This window comes from Microcaecilia unicolor, chromosome 11, assembly GCF_901765095.1.
Source record: "Microcaecilia unicolor chromosome 11, aMicUni1.1, whole genome shotgun sequence".
Lineage (NCBI taxonomy): Eukaryota > Metazoa > Chordata > Amphibia > Gymnophiona > Siphonopidae > Microcaecilia > Microcaecilia unicolor.
Window position 1 is genome coordinate 64,856,524 of NC_044041.1, and position 18,066 is coordinate 64,874,589.

Sequence of the window (18,066 nt, forward strand, 5' to 3'; positions counted from 1 at the left end):
CTTCGATGGCGCTCGACTAGCGCAGAGGGTACCGATGATATTGGTTCTCAGGGCCCATTCGTACGGCTTCGGGCGCTGGGGAAAGGTAATGTTAGTAGTGTTGAGCGCATCCCATGTTTGCTGTCGGACCTCCTTCGCTTCCCAAGGCCATTGCTCACCCATGTCCGTGCCTCCACAGACGAAACAGTTGGTAATTCCCAGGGAGAAGGCGATGTTTTCGGCCAGGTTGAGGAACATATTCCGCGCTTCTGTGGAGATGGGGAACTTAGTCGCTGCCTCTTCAGCGCGAGCGATTTCATCGAATACCTCTTGGTACCCAACGACAGTAGTCTGGTAGTGCGTGGGAGGCTTTGTTTCAAGGCTTTGGTATATGGTAATATACGTCAACGGATCCATCCCTCCGCCGTCAATGCCAAGGCCCCACGTTCCTCTCCAGGGCATGTCGTGGCCTCGGATGGGCCAGTCCAGGGACACATAGTTACCGGAACCTCGACGAAATTCGCCCAGGCCGGTGCATCCGGCATATCCTCCTCCCGTATAAGCGCATACTCGTTCCCAGCCCGAGGCTCGAGTGTCGCCGGCACAGGGGAGCCAAACCCAAGGGGAGCAGCATCTCATATCTGGACTGAAGGGGCAGACATACTTGTGGTCGTTCACATATGCCTGACGCCAACTTTGGCTTCCACACTTACGGGACCAAGGGTGTTTGTCCATGGCGGCGCAAACGTCGAAGGTGAGTGTAGCCACAGTTGGGATACCGCCAGCAAGGATGCGAGTGGAATTTACGTAATACAGAATGCCATCACCTTCAACTCCCGGGGGCCCGGCCACATACGCAGGGAGTCCTACACTGAGGGTGACATTGTAGTATCTTGGCTTGGTGGGACTATGGCAGACAGTGAGGTTGCCTTGGAGACATCTGTGGAACTGTTGGAGGCCATCCGGGGTGACGATGGCGCACGCCGGAAGGAGCTTGCAATTACCTTCCGGGGGCTGCGTCTGGTGGATGAGGGTGGTAACTAGGTGATATCCTCCCTCTATACGATGGCGCACCAGGCGCAAGCATTCAGTGCAATTCTGGCTCAGGGTGGTAGGATAGCTCGGGACTGAGCAAAGGAGGAGGAGTAGGCTCAGCAAGAAGACAATGAGGCCCACGATGAAGGCTGCAATGAACACAGAGCCAAAGACGCAGTGGGTCCAAAAGCTGAGCTCCTGTTGCGAGGCAGGCATGAATCTGTCGGTTCACGTCTTTCTTAGAGTCAGCCGTAGTGGAGCGTCAGGATGTTGATGCGCAGTCCAACGCTTCGGGGCGCTGCTAGTAGGAGCAGCAGGCTTCAATCGGGTCCAATGTATCCACACTGGGTTTCCTGCAATTTTAACAGCGGTTGGGGTCGTTAGGAGAACAAGGGAGGGCCCTTTCCATTTGGGTTTCAGACAGTCAGAGTCATCCCACTCTTTCACCCACACCTCCTCGCCTACCCTGAACCGGTGTATAGGACTGGTAAAAACCAGGGGAGCTACTCTCTCAGTGTATTGCTGGATGTTCTGCACTACCTCGTGTAAGGCTTTCATCTGTCTCACTAAGGAATTCTCGCCCTGTATCTGCAGGGAGTCGGGGAAAGAGGGTAGTGGCGGTGGCCTAGCGTACATCATCTCGTAAGGGGTAAGGCCGGTAGCCTTGGGGGTACACCTGAGATGTAGCAAGGCCAGTGGAAGCAGGTCGGGCCATTTGGCTTTGGCTTCTTGACATAGCTTGGCTAGCTGGTTCTTCAAGGATCGGTTAGCTCTCTCCACTATTCCACTGCTCTGGGGTCTCCAGGCACAATGCAACTTCCAATCGAGGCCCAGTCTTGTACTGAGCTGTTGAGTTACTTCACTGGCAAAGGCTGGCCCGTTGTCGGAGTTTATCTGCTTGGGGAGACCGTATCTGGGTAGGATATGATGAATCAGTAGGGAGGTGACTTCTTTAGCCATTTCCGTTCTAGTGGGCTGGGCTTCAATCCATCCGGTGTACGTACACACTGCGACTAGGATGGCTTTGTAGCCCCGGGCCGGGGGCATATGCGTGAAGTCAATCTGGCAAACGTGAAAAGGGCTAGTGCCCCGGAGCACGTGTCCTGGCGCAGGACTGGGTCCTGTTCGGGGGTTATTCCGGGCACAAGTTACACATTGACTGGAAGCGTTTTTGGTCCACAGAGACAGTTTGTTGATGTAGTAGGTCTTCTCAAGTAGGCGCCCCAGAGCGTCCCTGCCCAGGTGGGTGCGATCATGAGCCTCTTTGGTCACTGCCCAGGCCAGGGCTTCGGGTATCCATATGCGCCCGTCCTGTAGTATCCACCATCCATTGCGTGACTCCAGGCCCTCTTGTCGGGCCCACTCCGTTTCTTGGGGGGTGTAGATAGGGGTCTCTGCGGGGAGCTGGACGACGAGTACGGGGTCAGAAGGATGAGATGAGTAAGGGAGCTGACTTGCCCTTTTTGCGGCATCATCCGCCCGTTGGTTACCACGGGCGATAGGGTCCGTCCGGCCGGTGTGGGCCCTACAATGCATCACAGCTACTTTCTTTGGCTTCCAGACTGACTCGAGTAGTTGGCAAATCTCGGTGGCATTTGCGAGTCCTTTTCCCTCAGCTGTCAGAAATCCCCTCTCCTTATACAGGGCTCCATGCACCTGGAGGGTGAGGAAGGCGTATTTGGAGTCGGTGTAGATATTAACAACTTTTCCTTCAGCCCACAGGAGGGCTTTGGTGAGGGCGATCAGCTCCGCCTTCTGGGCTGACGTTCCGGGCGGCAGGGCCATAGCCTCGATCACGTGATCCTCAGATACAACAGCATAGCCAGCTCTTCGACTTCCCTCTATTACTTGGCTGCTTCCATCGGTGAACAGGGTAATGCCCCCTTGCCAGGGTTGGTCCTTGAGGTCAGGTCTGCTAGAATGCACAGTGGCCATTACCTCCTCACAGTCGTGGAATGGTGGTTCAGGGGCCGGAAGGAGAGTGGCGGGATTGAGGTTAGTTGTGTCCAGGATCCGCACCTCCGGATTTTCGCACAGGAGGGCTTGGTATTTAACCAATCGGGAGTTGGTCATCCATCTGGGTCCGTGACTCTCGAGTAGGCCGCGGATGGCGTGGGGGTGTGGTCACAAAGAGTGTCTGGCCAAACGTGAGTTTATTGGCCTCGTGTATCAACAGACAGGCCGCCGCAATGCTTCGGAGGCAGCCCGGCCATCCTCGTGCCACGTTGTCCATGCCCTTGGAGAGGTATGCTACAGGGCGTTGCCAGGTGCCGACCAGTTGGGTGAGGACTCCAAGTGCCAATCCCTTCTTTTCGTCGATGAACAAGTGGAACGGCTTAGTCACATCTGGCAGTCCGAGCGCTGGTGGGGCCACAAGGGCCTCCTTGAGGTCCTGAAGGGCTTTCAGTTCGTGTTTCTCCCACTGGAGATTTGGGCCCTCGAGTTCAGGTCCTTTCAGTTTGGCGTACAGGTCTTGGGTCAGGACAGCGAAGTTGATGACCCAGAGCCGGCAGTATCCAGCGGCTCCGAGGAGTGCCCGCAATTCCTTCTTATTCGCAGGGGTGGGTTGGTTGCGGATAGCTTGGGTACGGGGTGTTCCGAGCCTCCGGGTTCCTTCTCGGAGGGCGAAACCCCAGATACTCGACTTCGATCTCGCATATCTGTGTCTTCTTGCGACTGGCCCGGTACCCCTGGGCTTCCAGGGTTTTCAAGAGGTAAAGGGTAGCTTCTGCACAGTCCGTGTACGTTTCACGGGCCACCAACAGGTCATCCACGTATTGGACGACCGGCCCATACTCGTCCTGATACGTCTTCAGGTCCTGAGCGAGTTGGTCGCCGAAGAGGGTGGGTGAATTCTTGAACCCCTGGGGGAGCCGGGTCCATGTGAGTTGCTGTTTATTTCCCGTCTGTAAGTCTTCCCACGTGAAGGCAAACAACTTCTGGCTGTCGGCAGCAAGGGGGATGGAGAAGAAGGCGTCCTTCAGATCAATGACACTATACCACTTGCTGTGGGCTGGCACTTGGGCTAGAATGGAGTAAGGGTTCGGTACGAGGGCAACTATGTCGGCTACCTGGTTGTTGACTTTCCTCAGGTCCTGGACGGGTCTGTATTCTGATGTGCCTGGCTTCTTAACGGGCAGTAATGGGGTGTTCCACGCGGATCTGATCGGTTTAAGGACCCCCTGTTGAAGAAGTTTGTGTAAGTGAATTTGCATACTATGCCGGGCTGCATAAGGGATATGGTATTGTCCTTGGTTGACGACTTGGGCATTTGGTTTGAGTTCAATCCATATGGGGATAGCATTTACGGCCAGTCCGCCTGAGTTCACTTCTGCCCATACATTAGGCACTTCATCCATTAGGGCCCGCCTCTGCTGGGCAAAAGGGGTGTTCTGGTCATACCGACAGTCGCCGGCCCCTACAGTTGGGAGGGCGTGTAGCCTCCATTCTTCTCTCACTGGGCAGACAAGTGTTACTGGCCGATCTTCAAAGCTAGCTTCCACCTCCCCCGTGGTCTTGAACTTCAAGGTGGCCTGGAGCTTACAGAGTAGGTCTCGACCAATCAAGGGGACTGGGCATCCGGGGATGTGTATGAACTGATGAGACACCATCGTCCCTCCGATCTGAACTTGGCGTTCCTTGAGGAGGGGCGCCGCAAGGGACTTCCCGGAGGCCCCCACAATTGGTATGGTTTCTTTTGTGGCCGGGGCTATGGCAGTGGTGATTACAGATCGTTGGGCCCCCGTGTCTAGTAAAGCTCTCATTAACTGCGTCCCCACCCGAATTTCCACCAGAGGGTCAGTGGGGACTCTGCCCTCCCGGTCTCTTCATGCGGTACTGTCCCGGGTAGCGTCAACAGCCATCTGCCATTCCCTCTGGTCATCCCCTCCTCGACCTCCTCGGCCCCGGCCTCGTCTGGGGCCCCCTGTGCGGTCGTTAGTCCCCTCCTCTCTCGGGCGGTCCCATAGTTCCTCCTCTCTCGGGCGGTCCCGTATCTCCTCTGGGCAGTCAGCCCACCAGTGCCCTTCTTGCCGACAATTTGCACACTGGTTACGTCCTATGGGGGACCGTGTTCCTCTTGTCCTTTTGCCCCTCCCCTTTGGTCTAGACCTCAGGCGCTCTTCCAGTACCGTGGCCAACACATCCGCCTTCTCCCTCATCCGTCTGGTCGATTCCTTCCGGGCCTCCGTCTTCTCTTCTTGGTCGCGATATCCGAATACGCGATCAGCTATAGCTTTTAGTTGGCTGATGCTCATCCCTTCAAACCCCTCCGTTCTCTGCAGCTTTCTTCGTATATCTGGTGCTGACTGACTAACAAAACTCATAACCACGGTTGGGAGGTTCTTGGGATCTTCAGGGTTTATTGGACTGTGCCTTCTGAATGCCTCCATAAGTCGTTCAAGGAAGTCCCCCGGGCTCTCTTCCTTCAGTTGGACTACACTATGGATTTTCCCCATATTGGTAACCTTCTGCTTCCCCTTCTTCAAGGCTGCCAGGTACGCCTGCTGATACCGGCGGATAAAGGCCTGGCCTTCAACGGTCCGGTAATCCCACGCAGGGGCAGCGAGGGGCGCCTCCGTTTCTATTAGATTCTGTAAGTTAGCATGAGTCGGGTTTGCATCCCGAACAGCTTGCTCCATATTCTGTTGTAAGAGACGGCGTTCTTCCGTGGTCAGAATATGGGCGCTTAATTGTCTAAGGTCTCCCCACGTAGGATTATAGCTGTATATAATGCCTTCCACTAATTCTACCAACTGCTCGGGCTTCTGGTCGTAAGATGGCCCATGCAATTTCCAATTGTACAAGTCGGCACTGGAGAAGGGAACGTGGCTATAAACTGTTGATTCAATGGGCTGACCCCCTTCTTCTGCCGGGTTTGGGGTAAAAGTGGTAGATAGTCGGACTGGGTATATATTGATGGGCCCCCCTTTACGGCCGGGAGGGATGGCCTTCTGTGGACTTAATTGGGGAAACCGGGTAATGTTCTTCACCCCCCGTGTACTCTTCCGGGTAGTCGCGTGGCCCGTTGGTTCAGGTGAGGCTGGTCGAGGAATCTCTTCGGCCTCCGACTCTGACCCGGAGGCTCCGGCGTTATCCGGGCCCTCTGCTAGGCCCGCGAAGCCGGGGTACATAGGGGCATATGGCGGTGGCGCAATATCGTCTTCGTATGCTTCCGTCGTAGCAAGTATCGGGGCCTTTGGGGGCTTGGGCTTCTTTTTGGGCAGACCCTGAACTTTCCCTCGGGTTTCCTTCTGGGTTTTCATTCTAGAAAGTGTGTTGGTAGTACTGGGCGTGGTTTCTGCCTTAACAATGGTAGCAGGGGGCGTGGTCTCAGTGGCCTCTACGCTAGGGGCGGTCGGCCGTATAGGGGCGGTCCCTGCGGCCTTCTGAACGGCAGCGGTTGCCGGGCTTTGGAGAGCGAAGGCATAGGTCGGCAGGGCTTTAAGTTTAGTTTTCCGGCCCTTCCTCTGCTTCACCACCATAAGGGCGGCTTTCTCTACCTTCCGTTGGGCCCAAGCCGGCGGATCCCGGACCACATCCAACCACGCTTGGATGTATGGAATGTCCTCGGGGCAGCCTGGGTTCCCTTCAACTATGACAATATTCATGACCGCCGCCACCTTTTCATACTCAAATGACCCTCCCGGGGGCCATTCAGCAATCCCTAGCCCTGGCCACATAAATTGACATCGCTGTATCATCCCGGCCCTGCTACATTTATCTTGATCGAACACTTCGCTAAAGTGTTTCGTCATTAAATCTAACGGTGTGGACCCACCCCCGCCCATCCTAACCTGAGTGCCAAAGGACAGGTGACGGACAAAGGGGGAAAGGGGTGGTGGAGGAGTAAGGGGTCTCGTTCCACCAGACACAAAAGGTTCAACACTCGGCCTGACCAGATCGCGGTCGCCCGGCCTGGAACTGCAAGCCCATTCACACACTTTCATACGCCACAAGAAACCCTCCCGTTCGCCGCTCGGTTTCGTCGTCGGAGCCTAGTGAGTTTCGGGACCTAGTCTTATACCAATAGTCCGTATTAGTCACTGGCTAAAAGAGGGTGATCACGCCTCTTCTTCGGTCCTTACTGGGCCGGTCACTACGTAGAGTATACTCACCTGTCCGCCGGGGTCGCAGGCCGCGCCGTCGTACGCTTCTCTCTGAAATAGAAAAAGGTGCCTTGCCGGAACCACACAGCCCCCTCTACAGTCGGGCGGAGTTGATCGGCCCTCTTCCGGGAGATGGACGCTGAAATCAGCGGTGGCCACTCACCACCTTCTCGGAAGGGGATCGATGACCCGATCCGACCGCAGTGGGGGAGGGGAAGAATATAATCCGATTTCCCTTTTGATAACACTCCTGGCTGGCTCGCCAATGAAACAGGCTAGTAAATCAGAAGACAAAAGGCCAAATTTGGTTCCAAACAAGGCAACTTTATTGCTAGCAAGTGAACAGTACCGAGTAGTCTCAGGACACTGTGTGTCGCAAATCACCTGACACTTACATTTATACTTCCCTACTGGGCCTGCGCACTAGGCCCCTTACACGTCACATTGGCATGCGCAGTAAACAGTTGTAGTTCATACAGTGCATAATTGTAGTTCTCAGTACGTACACACGTCATAATACTGAAAAGATACTGGCAAGAGAAACGAAACTTAGCAGCTTATTCTACATACACACAATGCTCCTTTCTAGCACAGGAGATAAGACTCGTCGGCTCAGAGATGCAGGGCGGGGGTGTTAGCACCCTCCAAGGCCACCTATTCATGGGGCATCTACGTGCAAGCTGATCTCGTATACGCCTTGCTACTACAGTTACAGTTACAAGCTATATGTCTAATAGCCCTGCATTCTGTCTTACATTAGTAAACAATAAAACTGAGTAAGGCACAATGGTCCAGTGCAGTGATAAAGTATGGCTTTTAGCCAAAAGCAGAGGTAGAATACATAAGTATAAGTCCATCAATAGGCACAAAACATGAGGTTGTTCTGGTAGGCAATAGTATTCGGGTATTATCCGGTGTTCCACTCCTACAAGAGCACCTTAAATTAAAGCGGGATTGGGTGGGAGACCTATATTTTGCCACTTACAATAGCAGGCAGCGGGGAGTGGCTTTATTAATAAAGAAGTCATTAGTGTTTCAGATGCGTAGGCTTTATCAAGATCCATAAGGCCGCTACGTGATTGTTGCGGGGCGCCTGCAGGGGGTCAAGGTGGTTTTGTGCAGTATATATGCGCCTAACAATTACTCACAGAAATGTTTTACTCTCTTCGAAGCTAAACTGGTGACGTTTGATGAATATCCATTAATCTTAGGGGGCGATTTTATCATCACTAGTGACCCTTTGATAGATTGTCGATCTCCAAAACAGCCAGGTAAATATCATGAAGGGGGGGGGGGGGGGGTGAATTGCAGCACATAGATGAGCATGATTACACTCCCCCCCCCCCCCCCCCCCCCCACTGACATGATGTTCATGCACACTTAGACTATATTCTTTTGTCCCACTCTCTGGCCCAAGTGACTGATCGCACCGGGATAGGGGAGCCTGTCATCTCGGACCATGCACCTGTATGGGCCACTTTGAGGTGGGGGGAGAGGGCTGGAACCTTTTGCTGGCGAATGAACCCTGTCTTGTATCAGGACCGAGCTTTCCACATGCATTTGCGGCAGGGATGGCTTGATTATGTAGCTGAGAACGATGCCCAGTCAGTAAGTGCCAGAACCTATTGGGAAGCTGCCAAAGCCTTGCTCCGCGGTAAGATTATTTATTTTTGTTACATTTGTACCCCGCACTTTCCCACTCATGGCGGCTTACATACTGTATACAGGTACTTATTTGTACCTGGGGCAATGGAGGGTGTCAGCAAGCACCCCTCCGTGCTGTCCGCTCTTGTTTCGACACCTCTCCGTGCTGTCCGCTCTCCGCTCAACACCTCTCCGTGTGGTCTGCGCACAACTTAGCACCTCTCCGAGCTGTCCTTCTTCGCCCACACAATTGGAGCTAATCCATCTCCTAAGCGGAACTGTTCCTGCTCACTTGCAAAAAGTAATTCACAGTACAATTATTCTGCAGAGTACTTTATTCCAGAGCACAACCAGCAGGAAAATAGTATGGGCGCTGTACTACAGCTGCTGGTCTCTGTGCACTTTGCTTCCCTTCTTCCCCCACCCAACACTCCCCAACAGTTCCGAACAGTTCAGTCTTGGAACTCCAAAACAACTTGAAATAAACCTTTGAATCAGTCAATTCCTCTACTCACTTTCTCCTACTGCCTAGGAGATAGAGGCATTTTCTCCACCCTCGCTTGTCAGACACCAACACTCTGACAACCTCCCACAAAAATGTCCAGACTGACCTTCTTCAGGTAATTACCCTTTGTCCTGAGCAGAAGAACTCCATTTGCCCTTGCTCAGTCTCCTTCATGACATTTTCACTGTTCTTCTCGAGCTCAATCTCCTCCCACTCCATGGAGTCTTCCCCCACCCTCTCTCCCAGGTGCTGCTCCTCCACTTGATTATCTTCCATCTCCCAATCACCTCCTGACTTTTCTGCCTGCTGGGAGTTGGAGTGCTGTCTCTCATGTTCCCTCCTCCCTTGCAAGTGCTGCTGGGTTCTGTAGTTCTCTTCCTTTCTTGCAAGTCTCCTACCCCCTTTTCCCGGCAGAGAGTGCTCTTCCTTTCTTGGCTTACTGCCCCTGTCAGCTCTTCTCTGCTTTCCCTCTACCTCCTCCTTACAAGGGTTAAGTGACTTGCCCAGAGTCACAAGGAGCTGCCTGTGCCTGAAGTAGGAATTGAACTCAGTTCCTCAGTTCCCCAGGACCAAAGTCCACCACCCTAACCACTAGGCCACTCCTAGTGGCGTCGAGAGCAGGAAATCAAGGATCTTATGATTAAGTTGAAAGAAGTCTGGAGACTCTTTATTCTTTCTCCTTCTGAAACCTCCCATAAGGAATACTTTGAGACAAGGAAGCAGCTGCAGGCGGTATTGGACGCCAGGGCGCTTTACAGTGCTAAACTTTATAAGTACCGTTTACACCAGTGGGGCAACAAGACTGGCAAGCTGCTTGCTTCTTTGGTAAGGCAGAGGACTGCAAAAAAATCACAGTAGCATTAGGGATGCAAAAGGGGTCTCACATTCCGGGATGGATGCTATTAAGCGCGAATTTGTTCAGTTTTATTCATCGCTTTATAAAACGGGTTCTTTCTCTACTGATAGTTGTGCAGACTTTTTTACTAAAATGGATCTCCCCTCTTTGGCAGCAGAGCAATTGGCGGACCTTAATGCGCCATTGCAGGGAAAAGAAGTGCAGCGGGTCATCAAGCAATTGAAGTTGGCCAAAGCACTGGGTCCGGATGGCCTGGGCACAGACTTTTATAAGGTATTACAGGATCAACTGATCCCATCGTTTGTCTCTATGTGTGATGACTTATGGGATTCACAAGCTATGGGGCCCTCAATGAATCATGTTTATATTACGGTCCTCCCCAAACCAGGAAAGGACGCAGGACTGGTGGGCTCTTATCACCCAATTTCTGTTTTGGACCAGCATGTCAAGATTATGGCAGCAGTACTGGCAGCCAGGCTGAGTGTGCTGGTTCCCCAACTTGTTCACTGTGATCAAATAGGTTTTGTGCCAGGGCGGTCCGCCTCAGCTAATATTCTGAAAGTGAGCCGTGCCCTACTTGAGGGGAGCCGACAGGCGGGGGACAAGATATTGGCCAGCTTAGATGCGGAGAAAGCCTTCGATAAAGTAGTGTGGGAATATCTGTTTTGGGTGTTACAGCGCTTCGGTATCGAGGAGAGGTTTTTAGAGTGGATTCGGGTGCCCCAAGGCCCAGATTATTCTTAATGATTCTTTGACGGAGGTGCTCTCCCTGGGAGGTGGTAGTAGGCAGGGGTGCCCCTTGTCCCCTCTTTTATTCATCCTTACATTGGAGCCCTTAGCAGCTAGAATCCGGCAAGACCCATTTTTGAAGGGAATTGTTGTCGGGGGGCAGGAGTACCGAATAAACTTATTTGCGGATGATGTGTTGTTGCTGCTTGATAATGCATCTTCGAACATACCCTTGGTGATGAAAATTATCCGAGAATTTGGCACCTTTTCAGGCCTTTGTATAAATTTTGGGAAGTCGGAGGCCTTACCTATAAGCAATCCTTGTGAGCACAACAATGCTCAACTGTCCTCTATCCTGGGCTAAGACTGGTATCAAATATTTGGGGGTATATCTTAGTGTGGATCAAGCATGGATTTATAGGAAAAATGTGTTAGCCTGGAGGAAGTAAGACGACTCTGCCATCGGTGGAGAGACCTTCCAGTGAGCTTTATGGGAAGGATTGCGCTTGTAAAAATGGTATTACTTCCAAAACTCTTATATCCCCTGCAAATGCTCCCCCTCTGGGTGCGCAAACACGAGGATAATCTATATCGCAGTATAATCAGCTTGTTTATTTGGCATGCTAAACTACTACTACTTAACATTTCTAGAGCGCTACTAGGGTTACGCAGTGCTGTACAATTTAACAAAGAGAGACAGTCCCTGCTCAAAGAGCTTACAATCTAATAGACAAGTGAACGGTCGGTCCGATAGGGGCAGTCAAATTGGGGCAGTCTGGATTCACTGAACAGTAAGGGTTAGGTGCCGAACGCAGCATTGAAGAGGTGGGCTTTAAGCAAAGACTTGAAGACGGGCAGGGAGGGGGCTTGGCGTAAGGGTTCAGGAAGGTTGTTCCAAGCATAGGGCGAGGCAGAATGAGCGGAGCCTGGAGTTGGCAGTGGTGGAGAAGGGTACTGAGAGGAGGGATTTATCCTGTGAACGGAGATTACGGGCGGGAACGTAACGGGAGATGAGGGTAGAAAGATAGTGAGGGGCAGCAGACTGAGTGCATTTGTAGGTAAGAAGGAGAAGCTTGAATTGAATGCGGTATCTGATCGGAAGCCAGTGAAGTGACCTGAGGAGAGGGGTGATATGAGTATATCGGTTCTGGCGGAATATGAGACGTGCAGCAGAGTTCTGAACAGACTGAAGGGGGGATAGATGGCTAAGTGGGAGGCCGGTGAGGAGTAAGTTGCAGTAGTCCAGGCGAGAGGTAATGAGAGCGTGAACGAGAGTTCGGGTGGTGTGTTCAGAGAGGAAAGGGCGAATTTTGCTGATGTTAAAGAGGAAGAAGCGACAGGTCTTGGCTATCTGCTGGATATGCGCAGAGAAGGAGAGAGAGGAGTAAAAGATGACTCCGAGGTTGCGGGCAGATGAGAAGGGGAGGATGAGGGTGTTATCAACTGAGATAGAAAGTGGAGGAAGAGGAGAAGTGGGTTTTGGTGGAAAGACGATAAGCTCGGTTTTGGACATGTTCAGTTTCAGGTGGCGGTTGGACATCCAGGCAGCAATGTCGGATAAGCAGGCCGATACCTTTGCCTGGGTCTCCGCGGTGATGTCTGGTGTGGAGAGATACAGTTGGGTGTCATCAGCATAGAGATGATACTGGAAACGCCCGAGAATATCTTTTGCTAAATTGACGCTGGACAGGGCTCAGGGGGGACTTCGCCTACCTGATCTGCGGGCTTACAATGTCGCTTCGCTTATGCACTAGATCCATGAGGCTCACTTGGGGGCCAGTTTCTTCTCCCCTGTTGACTTTTGGGCAAGCTGGTGTGCACCTTATGACCCATTTGTTGTACTAGAATCTCGGCATCCCCGGAGGCTGGGGGAGCTGAGGGGGGAATCCTTTTTTGGCTGCGGTGCAGTGCACTTGGAGGTGGTGGAGGGAGCATGGCGGAGCGATGAGAGGGTTGGGACCCTTTCTAACTCTGACATTGACTTTCCCGCGGGTATGGAGGCTTCTGTGTTTAGACAGTGGAGGAGAGGTGGGTGTCAGTACTTGGGACACTTTAGACAGTTGGGAGGTGAGATCTTTTCCTCACTCGAGCAAGCTAGGCGTGCATGGCAAATCCCCAATTCACAATTTTTTGCTTTCCTTCAGGTGAGAGACTACATTTTGGTAGCTGAGCGTAAGCAAAGAGGGCAGGCAACCTTTACGCAATTGGATTATGTGTTTTACAAATTTCCCCTGGCTTAAAACTGACATAATGGTACCAGCTGATTCGTACCACCAGGAACAAGGACATAATAGATCATGTATCAGAGGACATGTTGGGGGCAACATTCGGGAGTTGCGGCACTCCAGGACATCCAAAATCGTATCATGCATAGACATCACCAAACAAAAAGCGAGAGTCATGGGGTTATGGGCAGATGATACGTGTGTCAAATGCAAGGCGCATGTGGGCACTTTTCTACACTCTTTTATGGAATGTAGCACTTTGACACCACTTTGGTTGGGTGCTCTTGGGACTATTGAGTGGTCCTGAGTGGTCATATTCGGCAATAATGTTGGGCTGCGCGGCTACTCTCAGAGATCATGGGTTGGGAGAGGCACAATGTAAGTTTATTCTGGTAGCCACCTTACTTGTTAAAAAATGCATTCTACAGGCCTGGGCAGACAGCACACCCTCTTCAATAGTTGCTTGGTACGGCCTCATGCGCGAAATGGCCAGTTGGTTGTGGAGCAGAGTCTCTTCTTTGCTTATGGCAGAGCATCAAGCTGAAGATGCTACTCTCTGATAGTCATCCTAGTCACGTGGGTGAGGGTTGAAAGGGGGTGATCCCGATTCCGTCAGATATTAATGGGCAGGGGCTGCTTCCTAAAGATGTGGTGAATGGACAGTGGGGGGGAGGGGAGGGGGCATTTTAGTTCAAAAATTGAGTCAGAGATGAGTCTTTTATGTTCTATTTCCTTCTGAATAGTGTGTGTTACACATAGGCTAAGCAACTATTTGCAAATGAATATCTTTTGTAGTGGCAGCAATGTGTTCTTACGGCTTACCTTTTATAAATGTCAATGTTGTACTGACTTAATAAAGACATTTTCCAAAAAAAAAAAAATGTTTTATGTGCATCTCAAATGCAAACAGCCTTTCTAAAATGACCGCTGATATGATTGTTTTATTGGTTCTTGATATAGAAATCAAATAAGAAAAATAACTAAAAACCTAAGAGCTCATAATAATAATAACAATAATGATGATGATGGAGAACAAAAGATATCCAAGGATCAACAACAGGAACTGAAACAGATCAAGTAAAATAAAACATTACAATAATATTAAGCCTCTAAAACTTTAAAGGAGGAATCTTTTAAACATTTTTAACTGAAATATGAAACAATAAGAATTAAAATGTTGAATATCCAAAGGAAGCTTGTTCCACTGATTATTCGCATTTGTCATCCATATTTTCCTAAACTTTGTTGTACACTTGTTCATATCACATAACAGCAAACCGTATACCCTAGATGTCAAATCAAAAAAATTTTTTTTAACCTTCAAGATTGTTTTTTCCAAATTCAGCAAGGGTGCTTTTTACAAAGCGGTGGTAAGCCCAACTCGGGCTTACCGCTCACTAAACAGGAAGTACCACCGGGCTACTGCAGCCCCATGTACCGGTTACTGCCAGGTTGGCGCAGGTAAGGGCTCTTCCCCTCCCCCCCTCCCCCCACCCGAAATGGCTGTGCAACAAGTGCTTTATTTATTCATTATTTATTTATGACATTTTTAGCCCACATTAGCTTGAGTGTGACTCAGGTTCAATGTGGCTTACATCAAACAATTAAATGATTACATATTAAAAATTACATAAACAGATTATAAAGTACAATAAATAATGCTATAACATTGGCTTTGTAAAACAAATATAACATATGAAATTGTATGGATGGATAATGTTCAAATAGAATTCTTTGTTTTCCGAAAAAAAATTAGTTTTCAGTAGGTTTCTGAAGGACAGGTACATATAAGTATATAAGTAATGCCATACTGAGAAAAGACCAAAGGTCCATCGAGCCCAGCATCCTGTCCCCAACAGTGGCCAATCCAGGTCAAGGGCACCTGGCAAGCTACCCAAACGTACAAACATTTTATACAAGTTATTCCCGAAATTGTGGATTTTTCCCAAGTCCATTTAGTAGCGGTCTATGGACTTGTCCTTTAGGAAACCATCCAACCCCTTTTTAAACTCTGCCAAGCTAACCGCCTTCACTATGCTCTCAGGTAATCATCTGTGCATTTAATTGTTTTTTTGTAGAGAATTCCAAATTTTAGTGCCTTGATATGAAAAACTGGCATTGTGAATTGTTTTATAGATTACATTCCTACAAATAGGGAAATGCAGAATGAGATATTCTCTGGATGATGATACAGCATTACGTGGGGGGTAATTCAAGGACCAAATTAAGGATTATGATCTGTTGTCTTTGTTAAAGGTGTATAGTATAGAAACTGCAGAATTGGGAAGTAAACTTACTTCCTTAACTTGCCGCATGGCCATTTCCTGCAGAAAAGAAAGAGTACCCCTTTACCAGCTGTGGTAAAAGGGGGCCTCAGTGCGCATCAAAAACACACGCCGACACCAGCACAGGCCCCCTTTTGCTGCAGCTTGGTAAAAGGGGCCCCAAATGACCTACTACACATAGGAACACAGTAGTTGATAATAGAAAAAAAACATCAATGGGCTTGTCCAATCTGGCCACTTATTCTTATCTATGTTGCTAAGGCTGTATCCCAGCTGTCAGTGTAGACGTTTGACAGCTTGTAGACCATTCCTCTTTAGCAAAGTCAGTTTTTGTTGTCTTCTTTGGCTCGCTTCCAATTTAGATAAATAAGCATGTAAGCTCCCATACTTAATCCAATATTCAATCTTCTCATGACTTAACTACCAAGCTTTGAAATAATCTAGACAGCTACCAATACTAGTAAGACTGTTACCTGCTGATTTGGCCTCCTAGGTACCTGCCTTGTTGGATAGTACCCAGTCACCATGAAGGTGCCGGAATAGACCTACTTGGTTTCTGGGTAGTTGTAGCTTGCTGGTACCTATAATGATACCGGCAGTTTTGCTAGGTTGTGCTTTTGTTATCTTTCCATTTGACTCTGTTCTGAGAGAGTGAAGGGTGGTCCTACCACTCTTATATACAGTGGGACAGTGACCTAAGATAAAGAGAACTGGGCCCATCTGGTGCAATGCCACAGACACCAATCTCTAGCTTTCCTTCACTTGCGCTAATTCTATACTTTTGGAATTCTGGTATCATCACCCATCTCCACTGAAAATCCATTTCATATATCCACTATCCTTTCTGTGAAGAAATGTTTTCTGATGTTGCTTCTCTTGTCTGCCTCCTGGTCTAGAGCAGTCTTTCCTCAGAAAAAGGTATGCTTTTTGTCTGATCTATTCCTTTGATGTGTATGAATGTCATTATCATATCTCCTCTCTCTTTTTTTACCTGGGTTCACTAGATTCTCTTATCAATGAGACTTTAATTGTATTTACTGGATAAGGGTTGGTCAGTAGCTTTAAAGTGATTCTGTAAATCTGAGCATTTGTGATTTTACTGTTGCCTGCATAGCTCTGCTAGTGCTCCGGACACATACCTGCTTCTGTCAGCAGAACTCTGAAATCTTGAGTTACTGTAGGGAGAAAGGCAGGGACTTGACCAGGAATTGCGAGAAATCCCAGATACTCTGTGGATTTCTGATCCAGAGCAAAGGAAGATTTTATTATTGAATGGTTGAAGCTCCAAACATGATTGTATTGTTTGAGGCCCATCATGATATTGAATGGGTTCAATCCAAGATGGAGCGGCTCCACATGGAAACCCTGTGCTTAGAGAGAATGCAACTGCCAATGAAAAGAAAATTACACTAATTCTTTTCACCGAGTTTTGTATTCAGTTCCTGAGGAGTATTGTTTAAATATTTGAAAGCTCATCTGAATGTAAATATACTGAGGCAGAAAGTGCTGCTGTGTAAATCCTCATCTGTTCCTCATGTAGACATCACACTGAACCATGGGATGCAGGGCTGTAGTATAAAAAGGGACTTCAGGAAAAATAAACACAATTAAAGTAAGATCCGCTCAGCCACCATCCATATAACCATAAGGCAATATCAGTGACTAATTATATAGCTATAAGGTGATGTACAACTACTACTACGTTTTGTTTCTATAGCTCTACTAGACATACACAGCACTGTACACAAACATGTAAGAGACAGTTCTTGCTAACCAAATATTTTTTTTTTAATTGTTACATTTGTACCCTGCGCTTTCCCACTCATGGCAGGCTCAATGTGGCTTACATGGGGCAATGGAGGGTTAAGTGACTTGCCCAGAGTCACAAGGAGCTGCCTGTGCCTGAAGTGGGAATTGAACTCAGTTCCTCAGGACCAAAGTCCACCACCCTAACCACTAGGCCACTCCTCCACTCCACTATGCAGTTTATATTAGGCCTAAATTAAGCCACATAGCTATATGTATAGTGGCTGAATATCACTACTATCCATAGAGTTAACTGGAAGAACCATACTCCACCCCTGCCGAGATGGTCTGTAAGAATTTTCAGCAACACTATCCAGATAATGCCTCTGAAAATTGGTGGATAAGGCACATATGTGTATAGATAAGTGCTATTGAATATGACACCCTCAGAAAATATATTAGGGGATGACATAGGAGACCTAAAGGAGGAAACAGCAAACTAAGAAATAAGGTTGTTTTGTCATGTAATATAATAGCCTGCTACTTGTGTTCCCGCAGAGTCCTGTTGAGGGGAAACCCCTCTGTGTCCTGTCTGGAGCATCTCACCTCTCGAACCACAAGACTTTTATTTATTTTACTAGTTTGACTTGTTTTGAAGGGTTTTTTTTTTCTTCTTTTTGTTACTGTTTTTGAGAGTTGGTAGAAGCAGTGCAGAACGGATTTCCTGGCTATGGTAGCTGAAGTAATGAAGTTGTATTTTTATTTTGTTTGAAATGATTTTGATTATTATTCAGAGTGTCATCACAAGTTGTCAGAATGTAACCTGGTACTGAAAGGAAAGAGCAGCATAAGGACTGATCTGTTTTTTTAATAACTTTATATGGTTTTATCTGTATATGTCAGCTTTTTAAAATTGTTATACTCAAAAAGAATTTGAAAATATGAAGATCACTAC

At 49.0% G+C, this 18,066-nt stretch overlaps 1 long non-coding RNA gene across 1 annotated transcript in view; it reads left to right on the plus strand.

Moving 5' to 3' along the window:
* The window catches only part of LOC115480369, a 29,714-nt gene extending 11,901 nt beyond the window's left edge, over nucleotides 1–17,813 (plus strand). The window contains exon 3 of the long non-coding RNA XR_003943814.1: nucleotides 17,670–17,813. This is a non-coding gene — a long non-coding RNA (uncharacterized LOC115480369). The remainder of the gene's footprint in view (nucleotides 1–17,669) is intronic.
* Nucleotides 17,814–18,066: the final 253 nt, after the last annotated feature.